This window comes from Notolabrus celidotus, chromosome 13, assembly GCF_009762535.1.
Source record: "Notolabrus celidotus isolate fNotCel1 chromosome 13, fNotCel1.pri, whole genome shotgun sequence".
In the NCBI taxonomy this organism is placed as follows: Eukaryota; Metazoa; Chordata; class Actinopteri; order Labriformes; family Labridae; genus Notolabrus; species Notolabrus celidotus.
Genome location: NC_048284.1, coordinates 23,341,770 through 23,356,432, shown reverse-complemented (window position 1 = coordinate 23,356,432; position 14,663 = coordinate 23,341,770). Strand labels below are relative to the sequence as shown.

The 14,663-nt window shown below is 38.5% G+C and overlaps 1 protein-coding gene across 1 annotated transcript in view; it reads right to left on the bottom strand.

Annotated features, from left to right (window-relative positions):
- The window catches only part of LOC117824070 (kelch-like protein 29), a 148,007-nt gene extending 137,089 nt beyond the window's left edge, over nucleotides 1–10,918 (bottom strand). The window contains exon 1 of the mRNA XM_034699435.1: nucleotides 10,618–10,918. The gene's annotated coding sequence lies outside the window, so the exon portion shown is untranslated. The remainder of the gene's footprint in view (nucleotides 1–10,617) is intronic.
- Between the last annotated feature and the right edge of the window lie 3,745 nt (nucleotides 10,919–14,663).

Here is a 14,663-nt window from a genome sequence, read left to right as displayed (position 1 = left end):
CCTGCACTGTTCTTTGCACTTGAAAATACCTGTTGGTAGTAATAAATTTGATTAGAACATTTTAGCATTATGTTTGTGTTCAATTACAGTAAGTGTGTTTATCCTTATCATTCCTGGCACTTAATTTTCCACACTATGACATTTTTTCAAAGTCATCTTATTTTTTTGACAATACCGCAATAATACCGTACCGTGGCCTTAATACCATGACTATATCGTACCGTAAGATTTTGATATCGTTGCATCCCTAGTTATAACTGAAAGGCACTTTACATAGATTCCTCTGCCATCAATCAAACTAGTTAAACATGTGCTATTCTGATGTTAGACACCTTGAAATATAGCAACTACGGATTCAATATTTGAAACACTGCAAAGACATCCATTTAGAGATGGGTATTTAAACATCCTTATGTGATCCCGATGACATCATTAAATCAATGCTGGCAGTGTTTTCGCTTTTAAACTGAAAATGACTGAAGTTTTATCTTGTAAGTAAAAACTGATCTGACAGTTACTCAAATGTTCTTTAACACAGGAGTGTTGTCCTTACTTCGCTTCTCTCCTCCTCAGAGTGAGCACTAAAGATAAAGTAGTTTCATGCTTTGCCTCCTCTTTATGGTATCTTTATGTTTCAGTCCCTGAGGACACTTTAAGGAAAAAAGAGAAGACAGTGAAAGCAGTTCTAAAAGTGCCAGCATGTCCCATTTACAGATATAAGCCTAAAAGAGCTGAATAACATGCCATGCAAAACCCCAGCAGTGTTTTTCTGTGTGTCTGTGCGTTAGAATTTTATGCCCCTTTAACCATGGGTTGCCCCCCCTGCAGTGCCTTTCATCTTAATCACAGCAGTGCCGCACAGCAGACAGTGCCTCACTGTTAACTAGATGATACACTGTTACAGCCAGTGTTCATATGTATACGTTTATGTTCTGCCTCTGTTATGGTCGGGTAACATCAAGTGAATTAAATCCCAGTGTGCCGACAAACTAAATGAGGTATATATTTTTATCATTAAGGCTGCAGCTGGGTGTGTGGGCCATCTCATGAAAAGCAACAGGAGAGGCTTGTTAAAGCATGACCTTGCTCCCTGCTTCCACCTTTCTCCACTTCCAGTACATCTAATTGCTCTCATCAGCAAAGACAATATCTGAAATGAACCTCATTGAGGCCAGGTCAAAGGTCACATCATTAACTACATCACATTTTAGCTTAGAACATAGGTTTACTAAAGTCTCCCTCCATCATATATCCCCCTGTAGCAAAATACTTCACTGCACCATGTTCAGAAAAATGCATTTTAAGGCTATCCACCCTTTGTGAGCTGGTGGAGGCTCCTTTTTGTCTTAATGATGGAGGCAGGAGACAGACAGCCTCAAGGGACTCAAAGTCAGGGTTTTTTAAAGACCATTCAACATTATTTCAAGCTACTCCTGCGGTATCTGACTGTGTTAAAACACTCTGACAGTGGGAGATGAATCATGACAGGCCATGAGCCAGCACTAAAAATGAACATAATTTAAAGTCTTTGACTCCTTACAGCAGGACTGTCCATCAGGTAAAGTAAAAATATGCATATAATCACAACCTGTAATTAGGAATTTTAGTCATTGTTCAATATGAGCATAAAGGATTTAATGCAAATGTACTAATCTACGGTCTAAAATATAAATATTCCTCTTACTGCATTTATGGCTCTTACTGACAGGTTCAATGGATGTAATTTTTGGTAAGCGTTCTGAATGTTCAAACTGATCACATATGGCAGTCTGGTAATAGAATATGTGACATTAATGCATGTTTAAGTTATCTAATGAATACTTTTTACTTCACTGCAAATAGATATTAGTCAGTTGTTGACATTTTGAGGATCTAAAGAGGATAATAATTTTGGTGACTTGTCATTCATCTGCACAGACTCCATTTATGAATGTGTTGCAGAGCTGTGCCATTTCGTTGACAACTTTTTCATAATGTCTTAATATATCTGGATGTGGGTTCACTTCGAGTGAAAAAAAACCCTTTCATTTTTTGGAAGCTGGACTTAATTTTCCATTTAATTACTACATTTTTGGGTAAACAACTCATTCTTTCAAAGTAACATCTTTCTTCTCAAACAGGTTTCCACAGCTTCCAAGGGATGGATATCAATAATTAAGGGCAATCATCTCTCCATCTTACACGCCTGCACCCAGTGTTCCAGAGAGTGCTCCCAAACCCAGGCTTAACATAAAACTTCAGATAAAATATTGAGAACTGCACAGCACATATCAAAATAATAACAAAGTTTAAAATGTAATTCTAAGTACAAAGATGTAGTTAGGTCTGTAGAGGAAGATAAAACCTTAACAACAAAAAGAAACCACATGCTATTTTCCACAGCTCTACTGCACTGCCTAAACACAGAGTTGTAACTCTTCTCCTCATGAGGTGTGGCAGAATCCCCTTTAGGTTTATATTTAGCACCACCCTCAAACTCTCCTCGGCATCTAGAGCAGCAGGTCGGCTGCCAACTGATGGCACCGTTGTCTGAGAGGCTCTGCGTGCTACCAGGAGACCAGGTTTTCCTCCTCACAGGAGCATGTCATCTTTTATTACCTAGAGATGTTTTGAGAATGATTCCTGTACAAAGCTCCAGCTTGTCTGGAAGCCAAATGTAAACAGCACACTGATGTGTGATGATGAATATTATTTCCCCAGGTTTGAGGTTAAAGAAAGAAAAGACATAATGCTTTAATTCAAAAGGAAGGCTTGGTGGGCTGGGCTTGTCAATCATCTGGATTTTGTGATTATTTTCAGCAAACAAAATATTTAACTTACTTATTCTCACACTCAGTTATTATGATTTAGGACACAGTCACGCCAAGAATGCTCTGAGTGGTTTAACCAAACTCTGGATTACTGACGAAAATCGAAAATCTACTCTGCAACTAATAACCCCCAAAAATCAAATGAGAAACCAGTCTCAGCTAAGATCGAAGAAGCAGCTTTTGTTCACAGTCCAGCCCTGTCCAGCAGTATTCCTGTTTCTAACTTACGTGAGATCAGAGTCTAACCCCGAAATTTGCTCAGTGACAAACCTGGTCTTATACTCACTGACAAAATTGTGAGATCTTTGCAGAAGAAGAAAAAAAGCTGGACAGAGCTCATTTTGTGAACACAGGAGGAAAGTCAAGCAGAATTAACAACCCTGTATATCAAATAATTCAGTCCAATAACCTGCCACTGAAGCAGGCCAACAGCACACAGCATGCACATGCATACACAATGGATACAGTGTGACAAAAGATCAAGTGCTATATGAGTGGAAAGCTTATTTTTGAGTTGATTGTATTATTGTTATTATTATTATTATATAATGTATCACTGAATAATGTATCAGTCTTTAAAGGGTCTGAATTATTACAATCATTCAAGAACAAGTACTCAGATTGCAATGGTCCAAAGTAGTGTCCGTGAGCATGAGTCTAAATAAGGCAGAATATGACTGACTCATATGTTATTGTGCTTTTGTATCATGCTGTGTGGTTTGTCTGTGGCATAATACAATGTTTATTGGGACAGACCGTAATGAGCTTTTAGCTTACAGTACATTTGGTCTCTGGTGGATGAGGATGCTCATCTCAGACAAATTAGATCTTTGTATTATCACCGTCTGCACCTGCAGAGACAATAACAGTTGGTGAGTATGCCGAAGCAGAGTAGTTTGTGAAAATGTCCATGAATCCAGCCCTAAAAAAGCTTGTGCTGGCCATCTGTTCGTGACAAACAACACTATGCATGCTTCAAAATTAGGGAAGAACCAATTGAATAAATCTGGGCCGACAGCCAATCCAGATGTTTTTTTTAATTAATTGTTGTTGCCTATTGTACTCTTTTTTTTTTTTTTTACTATTACTTCCCCATCTGGGCCATGTACTATAATTAGCCTGCGTCATCAAAAATAATCAATCTTAAATTTAACCTTCTTTCACATAAACAAAGATTTTTTTTAATCTGCTTAAAAATCTTCTTGAGCCTGATTTACGATCAACCTCACTGAGAAGTAGTTTTTAATTCTAACACAGCCAAAACAAACGTTCTTTTTTTTTACTCAAAAGTAGTTTTTTCACAATAAAATGAAATGTGTATAATAAATAAATGATTTGCATTTGCAGGGCTCATACAGGCAAACACTGCTGCTCAGCCTGGATGCATCCCTATGTAAAGAATTTGAAATAAACATATATTCATGGGTGGAACAATCTGCATCAAGAGATTTATTTGCATATAGTCTTTAGTCTGGAGAAAAGATAAATGACTACACAGAGACTCAAGCTCATCTCCAAATGTCCTGAGAGAACATCAGAGCTCAGCAGGGGTTTGAAATATTACGCACACAGCTTCTTCAAAAAGACAAAAAATCCCTGTTTCATTGAAAAAGCCTCACCTAAAAGGATTATTTTTCAACACATACTATTGAGAATCACTGTGTCACGTAAGGGATAATGTATGGTTAGCAGGTAGAAAAAGAATCCAAACAGGGTGAGACAACACCGACGAAAAACTGTTCTCTTTCAGCTTTCCTTCTTTTCTGAGCTCTCGGTTCACACACATTTAAAAACAAACAAGGCAAATGTCACAACTTTGAACTCTGCTGCTATCATCACCACCGCTCATGCTTTAAGTTTCTTTTTAGCGACCATTAACCTAGAGTTGTTCTCATCAGCTCCACTTGTTGCTAGGAATGCTGGACAGGATCCAAGATGTGTCCTATATCTATGTTGTTTAGCCAGGTGGATTAGCATGCTAACTGAAACTAGCGTTTTAGCCACATTGTTTTGATGCAAACGGAAATTAAGTTCTACCTCACCTTATGGTCAAGGGCAGGGGTGTCAAACTCATTTCAGTTCAGGGGCCACATACAGCCAAATTTGATCTCAAGTGGGCCGGACCAGTAAAATCCTTACATATTAACCTATAGAGAAGGACAACTCCAAATTGTTCCCTTTGTTTTAGTGCAAAAAAGTACATTCTGAAAATGTTCATATTACATGAACTATATTTTTACAAAAACAGCTGTTGTATTTTTTTGCCATAATGAGTCTCATAGTGGGCCAAATAGTATATTCTTTAAGCACTGAAACCTGCAGCGGACACACCAAGCACACAGCTTTCACACAGAGTGTTATGTTTACAGCAAAAGAACAGATAGATTATAATAATGAAGAAGGTAAAGTTGACTATTATGGACCCCCCTGCTCCAGCATGAACAGTTTGCTTGCTGGACAGTGCTGTATGAAGGGGTCCAAAAAGTCTATGAATTTCCACCAGATCATGCAAACTGCAATATTCGTTTTTCCTCACTTTGAGAAAAAAAGTCGCTGAGCGCCGTTCATGTGCCCTCTGTCAGCAGTTTGATTGTAAGACAAATTTGAACTAGCAGTCACTTTTATTGAAAATTTGTAGTTAATGTCTTCTTTTAACTACCGCGGGCCGTATTTTTGAAACCCCTGGTCTATGGTGTCAACAAGCAGAAGCAAAATGTGCCGGAACTGTTTTCAGTTGATTGATTTGCCATGACGTGTGATCAGTTTGTCTCTGGTGTTGCTTGTTTTAGTGAAAGTTAACAACTATTTCCAAGGGGTTTTTCAAAGGGTTTCAACGACTCAGACTCCAGCATCTTACACAAGCAGAATATCATTAAGAAAACTGGGTAATAAATATGTATAAAAAACTGCCCAAGCTCATTAGTGTCGATTGGAGCCCAAGATGACCCTTCTGTCTTCAAAATGATTCTAGCTGTGTCCAAAATGCTTCACTGAACCTGAAGTCACATAAGACAGAATTTTCAGGATTGTTTTCAGTTATTCAGCCTTCCTAGATAACAGGTAGTAAATTAATTCCAGAGTGGAAATAAAAAATGACTACAATCATATGAAAAAAACAAAAGCTCAGCTCTTTTAAGATGAGGACAAAAGAGCAGGTTTGCATTGAAATGACAATTCAAAGGCTTTCATTGTTGAACACAACAGCTCTGGTGGTTGTTAAAAAACAGCAGTCATGTGATTTATCTGCGGTGGCAGCCTTTGGAAGTCACATCCCAGTCTTTGTGTGGAAGTCACATCCAAGTCTTTGTGCGTGTCTGTTTGTAGAAGAGTCTCTTCTGTTTGGAGACCAGTGTACAATGGCTTTTTTACCAAGTGCAAGGCAAGCAAGGGCAAAATAAACCCTGGTAGACTTCCTTTTCAGGACTGAAATATAACTTGATCAAACTGAACGATGGAATTAAAGATCAAATAGACAACATGAAGATTGAACTAAATAGACTTAAAAACCGTTCTAAAGTATTCTGATGTTGAGGGGATGTTTTTTTCATAATTCATTTCTACAAAGAAAAAAACAGTGCTCAACTCATGAGCTTAAAATCGATGTTTGGTTTTCCTTCTGAATAAAAAGCAAAATAGTTTTTCTCTCTACACTTAATCACAAGAAAAAACGAATGCATCGTTCATCTGTGAAGACAGTAAATCCTGCTTCTTTCAGCTCTCAAGCTCTGCCTTCACTGGGATCACTAAGATTACAGTTTTCCCTCTCTACCTACACAAAGCATTTGCATGTATCCCCTCTTTGGGTAGTCCAAAGTCATCCTGGGAAATGTAGGAAACCTTTCCTCAAGTCAAAATACATTTGGAAGGTTGAAAGAGAGGAAGAGAATAAATTTGATATACTTCCTCAGACTAACAGAAAACTTTTTGAATGTAAATAGACCATCCGAGGCAAATTATTATTCCATCAAACTGCATACAAGACTGACACTTTGTTGCAAAAGCCCATCAGGAATTAGATTTCCCATTAGATTGATCCAACATCCATTCAACAAAAAAACACTTATGATTTATTTTCCTCTTGAGTACAGACCTGACAAAGTTTTATCATGATCTGTTTTCTGCTCGCTTGAGACCCATACACTGTAAGTAAATCACAAGAAAATAGGTTTAGTAAGCCAGAGAAAAGCATCTGTGTCCACTGTTGAATGGAGAACTGACCTTGAAACAGACGGTCAAGTGCTATCCCAGGAGTTGTAATTGACCAATCGTTTTTGTAACCCCTGGATACACCTGAATTACTGAAAAGTTGACTTCCATTCTTAAAAAGGCATATATTGCCTCTTTTCATTGTATAATGACTGACGATGATTGCCATTGAGTTTTAAGCTTGAGACCCACCACTAAGAATCAAACATGGCTGTTATCCCATTGAACTGTTCTAAAAAGACTGCTGGAGTTTAAGGATCAAGGAACTTACTGTAAATTCTTATGAAAAAAAAAAGTTGTCCACCCCAAAAAACGTAATCTCTTTCTATCCGCCAGACTGTCACCTGACATCTAACTGATGTAACTACAGTTTAAAGATTTCTTGTACAAAATCAAAATCAAATCATTGGTGTCCATAGAGGAAGAATAGATAGATGTCTCACAAAAATAGACAATAAATAGATATATCTACTCTGGAAAGCTATAAAGTCCCACTGAGGCCTAAAGGCACTGAGTGATGACAAAAGCTATCTTTCCAGGCACAGCTGGTGTCTTGTGACCATTATGGAGGGCTTTTTCGGAGCTGAATGTCTGCATGCCTTTGAACACAAGAAGTACATAACGGAAAATGAGCTGCACAGAGAGTGAGCAGGAACACTGTCCTTCATGTGTGTCCATGCAGAAGTTTAATTCTTTACGATTTCGATATTCATTTCTCTGCTGCAGATATGGGGGTCAATCACCTGATATTCAAGTCTACTGCTATGAACTGGGAAGATAGCAATAGAGGTTAAGTAGTCAAAATTGCATTAGAGTTGAAGAAAAAGCCGGTTGAGTAGATGTCACATATTTTTTTCTAGTCCTTCACTCACTAATCTTGTTTTGTATGTAGGTGGCTTTGTGACCCCAGTCTAGGTGAGTGTGGCAACCTTCAATTTTTCATCATTTTTCATTAACACCAACAGCTGAACTTCAGACAGAAAGCAAGAGCACATTTCTATAAATATTAAACTGCCTCTTTCCATTATTCGTTCCTGCCAGATGCTGTGCAGTAATTACTAAATACATAAATGACCCTGGCCATTGTGCTGCATGTATTTAAAACAGGGAGAAACTACTGCCCACATTAATTAATCACAATGGAGAGCATGCATCACAGATTACGGTGGTTGGTATGAGCCTAATATTTCATAAAGACTATAGATGAATACATGCAGGCTTAAAGATTCATGATGCTATTACAAATGCACAACATAGCTCCTTTTTTGAGCATTAGTCTAACTGTGTCCTACAGCTCAAAAATGTAGAAATACTTATCTGAAAATATTAGAATGTTTCATTTTACATTTGAGTAAATTACTGATCAAACAGTAGAAATACTTCAATCAAAAATACTGAGTGCTTTTTAGAAAAATGATATGGTCCTTCATAGACTGTGTTCAAGAGGGCAGCTGAAGAGTTCACTGATCTCTAAAGAGCTCAGGAAGCACTGTGTCTGATCATGGCCTTTTTCCCTGTTTTCCGAAGCAAAATATTTTTTAAATAACCTCTGATGATGAACATTAAACAGCACATCCAAGCAAAGATATCACTGCTACCACAACCCAAAGCTAAAAGGCTGCCATGAGAATTACAGATTACAGATCTGCTCTGTTGATAGAGATAAAAGTTTCTTCCTAAAAGGTTGAACCACAAACAAATCCATCTTTAATGTCCTTGAGGGAAAGCTGAGCAACCTTCAGCACAGTGGAGTATCTTTAGTTTTCCTGAAAAGGTGCTCAGGTGGACAGCCGAAAACCATCACCAGTCAAGAGCAGCGGATCTCAATTTCAAGTTAGAAAAATAAACTTTACAGTATTTCATCTCTGCTGTTTTTTTTACCTGCATTAACAGTCCAGAGCTCTGTTTAAACACAAACCGATCTAATTATTGGTAAGAGCTTTTCTTTTTGCTGCATATAAAATAATAAACTGCCTTGAGCTACAGCATTGTAATTTACTAAGCATAACAAGTGTAATTTTTTCATGACCCTTATTAATCACATAAATGCCTCTGGGTAATATCAAATGAGTTCATGGGACCATAGCAGCTCCTCAGACCATCTCAATCCATAGAAGTTGAAAAACTGGAGAAACCATGATACATCCAGAGGAAACCCTTGCCTGACAACAAGGCTGTGTACTCACACACACATATTTCACACCTCTGTACATTGCTGCTGATGCTGCTGTGTAATCATCCACTGACAGAGACTGCTTACTCTAAATATACAGAGACAATTCTCTGTCAGACACAACACATGAGCCAAGAAGACCCCTGCTAAACAGCCTGGCTCTGAGGCAAATGAATTGTGTTACCTCATTGAGCACAGAGCCGCCTGCCTGTTCAGGGAGGACTAGGACTAAAGCCCTTAATCCCACCTTGATTCACAATAGCCCTGCTAGCTTTTCATATGTCACCAGTGGGGAAGTGTGTCCTATTCCTGCCTCACAATGCCGAGGTACATCAATTTAGCAACAAGAACACACACAGTTAAGGCAGACAGCTGAATATCCCTCAAAATAAGCAACAGATTCATAAACAGAAATCCGTGCCAAGACCAGAGAGGACTGACAGGTGTGCTGTTTGGTATAAGAGTTGATAATAAACTGTGCTAAATATGGGGTAGAGATTAAATGTGATAATACCATGTCTAGCACCAACCTCATTCTTTCATCATCACCTTCTCATTGGCCAGGAAATAACTGAAACATGGAGATGAGTGATTTGGAGAGAAACCTTGTCAGGGAGGAGTGACAGCAGAAATAAATGAATGGATTCAGGATTCAGCATTCAGCAGTGACTGTGGGCCAGGAAAAGGCACAGTGTTCTTTACAACCAGAGCTCTACTCCACATTCAAGCATACAGCACTTCACTGTAACAACACATGGGACTGAGGAGGAGGCTTTGTTGTCTGCATGATGAGGGTGCACAACAAGACCTGTTCATCTGCAGAACACAACAAGGATAGGATTTTATAAATACACCAATAGAGCTTATATGCACTCCTAGGCTAAAAATTAGATTTTCAGTTGTCTTTAATCTGTGATTACACTGGGAATTTAATAATGTTCATTTTTGGAAACGGTGCAACTGAATATTGAGAAGAGAAAAGGAAAACCATTTAGTTTAGACAGAATTTGAAGCATTTCTGTCAAAGTTATATTATGTTTTATATGCAACTGAGTGAATTCAATTAAGATATGTTTTTGATTACTTTTTAATAGTATATTTAATTGTTATCTTCAACTCCTTTATACCAACAACCACTGATTCATTCAGTTCCCGTTACAAGCTCTGAAGTTAGTTTATCCCTCTCTATTAGCTGAAGCGCTTGTGCACAACCTGAGTGTCTTACAACCCTTTTGGTAGACTGTTGGTAGACTGGGGTCCACGGCAAAGGGGTGGCAGTAAAACTGATGATCCGCCCTCATTCATTCATTCAACATAGGACAGGTGCCCGTGTACGGCCTAAACTCTCCTGCCCAAAACAAAGAAAAAATAAGCGGACATGAGAGTCAGCGTGGCGGCTGCTCTCAACCAAGCCGACGGAGCGCTTACCTCCCCGGCCGCTCACCGCTCCTGTCCCCCGGTGTCTGTCCCTGTTTAGCAGAGGCGCTGCTCATGAATGAACGCTGGCTTTATCCTGAAAAGACTGCTGTTGCATTTTACAGCAAAGGGAGCAGCAGTGTGTGCTGGTATCGGCTGTGTGCTGGTGGGTAGGTGTCCTGTCTGTGCACCGCGTTGAACGTCAATATGATGAGTGGCAGGATTTGGAAGAAGCGTCTCGCTGTGCCCCCTGTGCAGCGTCGGGTCTGAGATGTGTCTGAATGACTGCAAGTACGGGATGGTACACTGTTTGGCCACTTTGCTTCCGATACCACTCCTCCCCTTCCAGTTTCATTGGTTCACACGAGCTCTACAGCGCCTTCGCCCGTCACTACGCGCAACCGCATGCACCTGCAAAACTTACTGTACAGCATCGTGTTCTCATATTGGGGTTTGGCATCCTTCAGGCCACTGACTTTAGAGAATTTTATCCAGCACTAGACTAAGTGACATTGTTATTTAGTTCTCAAAATTAACCACAGGGGAATTTGAGATTAAAGCTGTGCTAAACAATTTATTTTACATTATTCAGTTTGCATCTAGATTAATCGGATAGAGTGTTGAACACTGCTCTCTGTGTGGACACACTTAACAGAATTAGCTAAGGCACAGTAAAATGCTTGAGTGTGCTGGAGTGTCCTGGCTCTCTGTCATGACTTGCAGCAACACTAGAGCAGAAGGGAGCCATTATTAATATCGGTATAGGTATTTGGGCCTGTCATATGACTTATCCAATTGTTGCTGTGATGAGGGGCTTTGGTATGTCAATAGTTGGGGAGAAAACTTTTCCTAAGTTGTAAAACATATCCAGTCCTGAGTTACTTTATTGTTTATTTTAACAATATGTCACAGGCATTAAAGGTCTCACAATGATCACTGTTGGTTTTTTTTTGGGAGAATGCACTTGAAAGACCATAATGTCCAAAAGAAAACCCCAAGCCCTCTTGGATTCCACTGTACTAGATTAAACCTTAAAAACTGCCTTCTCTGGCATTCTTTCAGGGGAAAATGCATGAAAAAGTTCCCTCTGGCTGCCTCCTAAAATGTATAAAACATAAAAAAGTGCCCCCTGGCTGCTAAAATGTATTAAAACACAAAAAAGTACCCTCTTAGTGCCCCTCAAATGTATAAAACGTAAAAAAAAAAAAAAGTGCCCTCTGGATGCCGCACCAACTGTAAAACATAAAAAGAAGTGCCTTCTAGATTCCCCTCAAATGTATAAAACATAAAAAAGTGCCCTCTGAATATCCATAGTCAATTATGTTATTTTGTGCTAATTGTGATATAAATAGTTTGGTGTTTTCCTTTTTCATAATTCAAGTTGAGTCACGAAAAAGCTAAATTAAGTGGTTTAGCCCTATGCAGCAGTTCAGTCTGCAGATGGTGGAGACCAAAAGCAGAGCTTAAAAGACAGCACATGCTGTGCTGAAATTTTTCAAACAGTACTTGAAGGAATAATAGTCCTGCTTAGTTCCTGTTTGATGGGAGAATAAACAGCTGTTTGCCAAAATGCTTGATCTGAAGCTAAATATTAGCAATATTTAGCTAACGATTGTATTTAAACACTAACTGTGCATCTTAATTTTAAAATCTTATCGTTGATATTACATCAATTCTATTTGCAACTAAAACAGCCAGTAGGTGAGGTTGTATTCAATTTGGAGAGACAAACACAATATCCTTGACATCACACAAAGGTAATTATTACAAACTTTATCCCCTGTTAAACAGATTCATAAATGTCTGGAGGCCGTTGAAACACATTTCAATTACTGCATTATGGTCAATGTTTATTAATCTTAATGATCCTCATCTGACTCCTGCAGTCTCTAATGCTGTCTTAATAAGAGTGATGCTTACAGCAGTCACATATGGCAGGAACACCAAACCAATTGCTGCTAATACATTTATGAGGGAATACACAACAAAATGAAAATAATAAAAATAGAAATTTCTTCAGCAACCCTGCAAGAAAATGTTCTATGATCCCTTTTTCCACTCCAGTTCCACTGTTGCCTTTAAAGCAGTTAATGGTTGATCAATACGTCAAGTCACTCAAGTCACTCTGGATTGCTGCAATTAGAAAACAATGCCCCGAAAAAGCTATTATAAGTCCCAAGCTATCAGTGTGAACAGCGACAGAGAGGATAATTGGGTATTGACAAAATAGTGTGGAAAGCAAAGACAGCAAACAAGACCACTCTCCCAATTCCCTCTGTCATCTTGAGGCTTGTATTATGCTGTTTACTGACCAAGTAATTGGGGCAGAGCAGATAAAAACAAACAATTTAAGGGCAAAAAACTTAAAATTCAAGATGCTTGCATGAAATGGAATGATGTTTCCTGAGATTGTGCCTCTAACCATGAGGCCTGGTTTATTGATGACTTCCAGGCTTGAAGAGCTGAATTCACTGTTGTTTAGTAGGATAAGCATTATTGTCACAGCATGTGAGACTGAAATGCTTATTTGGATGTAAACTGAAACTAAATGGCTTGTTAAGACTTAATCACCAGATTAATCATGGCCTTTGCTCCACCAGCTTTAAAAGTACAGTGATCTACTACTTCAATGCACCAATAAAGCTCAATCAACATTTGAATTTAAAGCTAATTTGGCTGTTAACTTATGTTATCATGCCACTGCTGGTCAAATCTAGTTGATGTACATCCATTGTGTTTTTTTAATGTTAAACTTTGAATCAATGATAATAAACAATTAAAGATTTGTGTTTACTTTGAACAGCTTAGCCTCTTATTTCTAGTCCCATCAAGAAACCCTTTTTTTAAGACAGGATGTGACATGTAGTTTTCAGAGGCTCTGAAAGCCACATACAGGAAAAAACAGTAGTTTAGTTTGGGATTGAATCTTTAGCAGTCAAGAGGTAATGCTTTCTCCACAAGGGTCTCCAAAAAAGAACACTTACCTTAAGTTCCTTGCAGGAATTTTTGACATCTGACCCGCATATTATATTTGTAAATAAAATGTAAAAAAGTGCCCTCTCGTTGCCGCACCAATGTATACAACATACAAAATGTTGGGATGCCCCTCAAAAGTAGAAAATGTAGAAAAAGTGCCCTCTGGATACCCATGTAGTTAATTATGTTATTTTGTGGTAATTATGTAATATAATCGATACTAAAGAAACATAGAAATAGTTTGGTGTTTTCCTTTTTTTCCTTTTTTCCTTTTTCGTAATTCAAGTTGACCAACTTCTCCTGACCAATCAATATGCCTAACACTCCATATCAGAATAAGCCTGATGATTGACAGGTTGTGATTGTTTGCATGTTTGTCTTTTAAAATAATTTTAACCAAATAACAGAACAGAAAATGAAAACTATCCATATGATTATCTTTTCACAAACACTCGAGAAGAACATCATTGTCTTTGTATCTGTAGAGAGCTGTTTCAAACTCATATTCTTGAGACTCTATAAGAAAAAAAAAAGATATATCCATCCTCCAAAAAATGTTGAGAGAAAGAAGTTTATACAGCTTTGATTATTTGTAGAAGAAGCCTACTTCAACTGTGACTCATATGTCCACCTGACTGAGTCCCAGGCCTCTCTGACTCTCTGTTTCTCTGTAGGTTTTGTAACCAAGAGCCAGCTGAGGTCTTCTGCCTGCAGACAACAGAGGCCATCTGTTGTGTGCATGTTTTTTTTATTTTGGTGCCCTGCCACAAAACTCTGCTGCCAGAACACCCAAGAGTACCCATGTGCACCGTGCTGCACCTGGGGACCAGCTAACTGAAGCACCTTTATTTTCTACTGGCTCTGTTTGGGGATGCCTGTATTCTGCCAAAGCTCAGACACAAAAGCAGCAGTGTTTAAAAAACGTCTTTGTTGTATAAGAAGCATTACACAACCTCACCATTAACCTTAATTGGAGCCTCTCAGAAGAACACAGAAAAACTTTCAGCCCTGTGAGACAGTATCATTGTTGCCCCTCAAAAAAAAAAGGAAAGCAATATCGTTGGAGACATGAGGTTAACTTC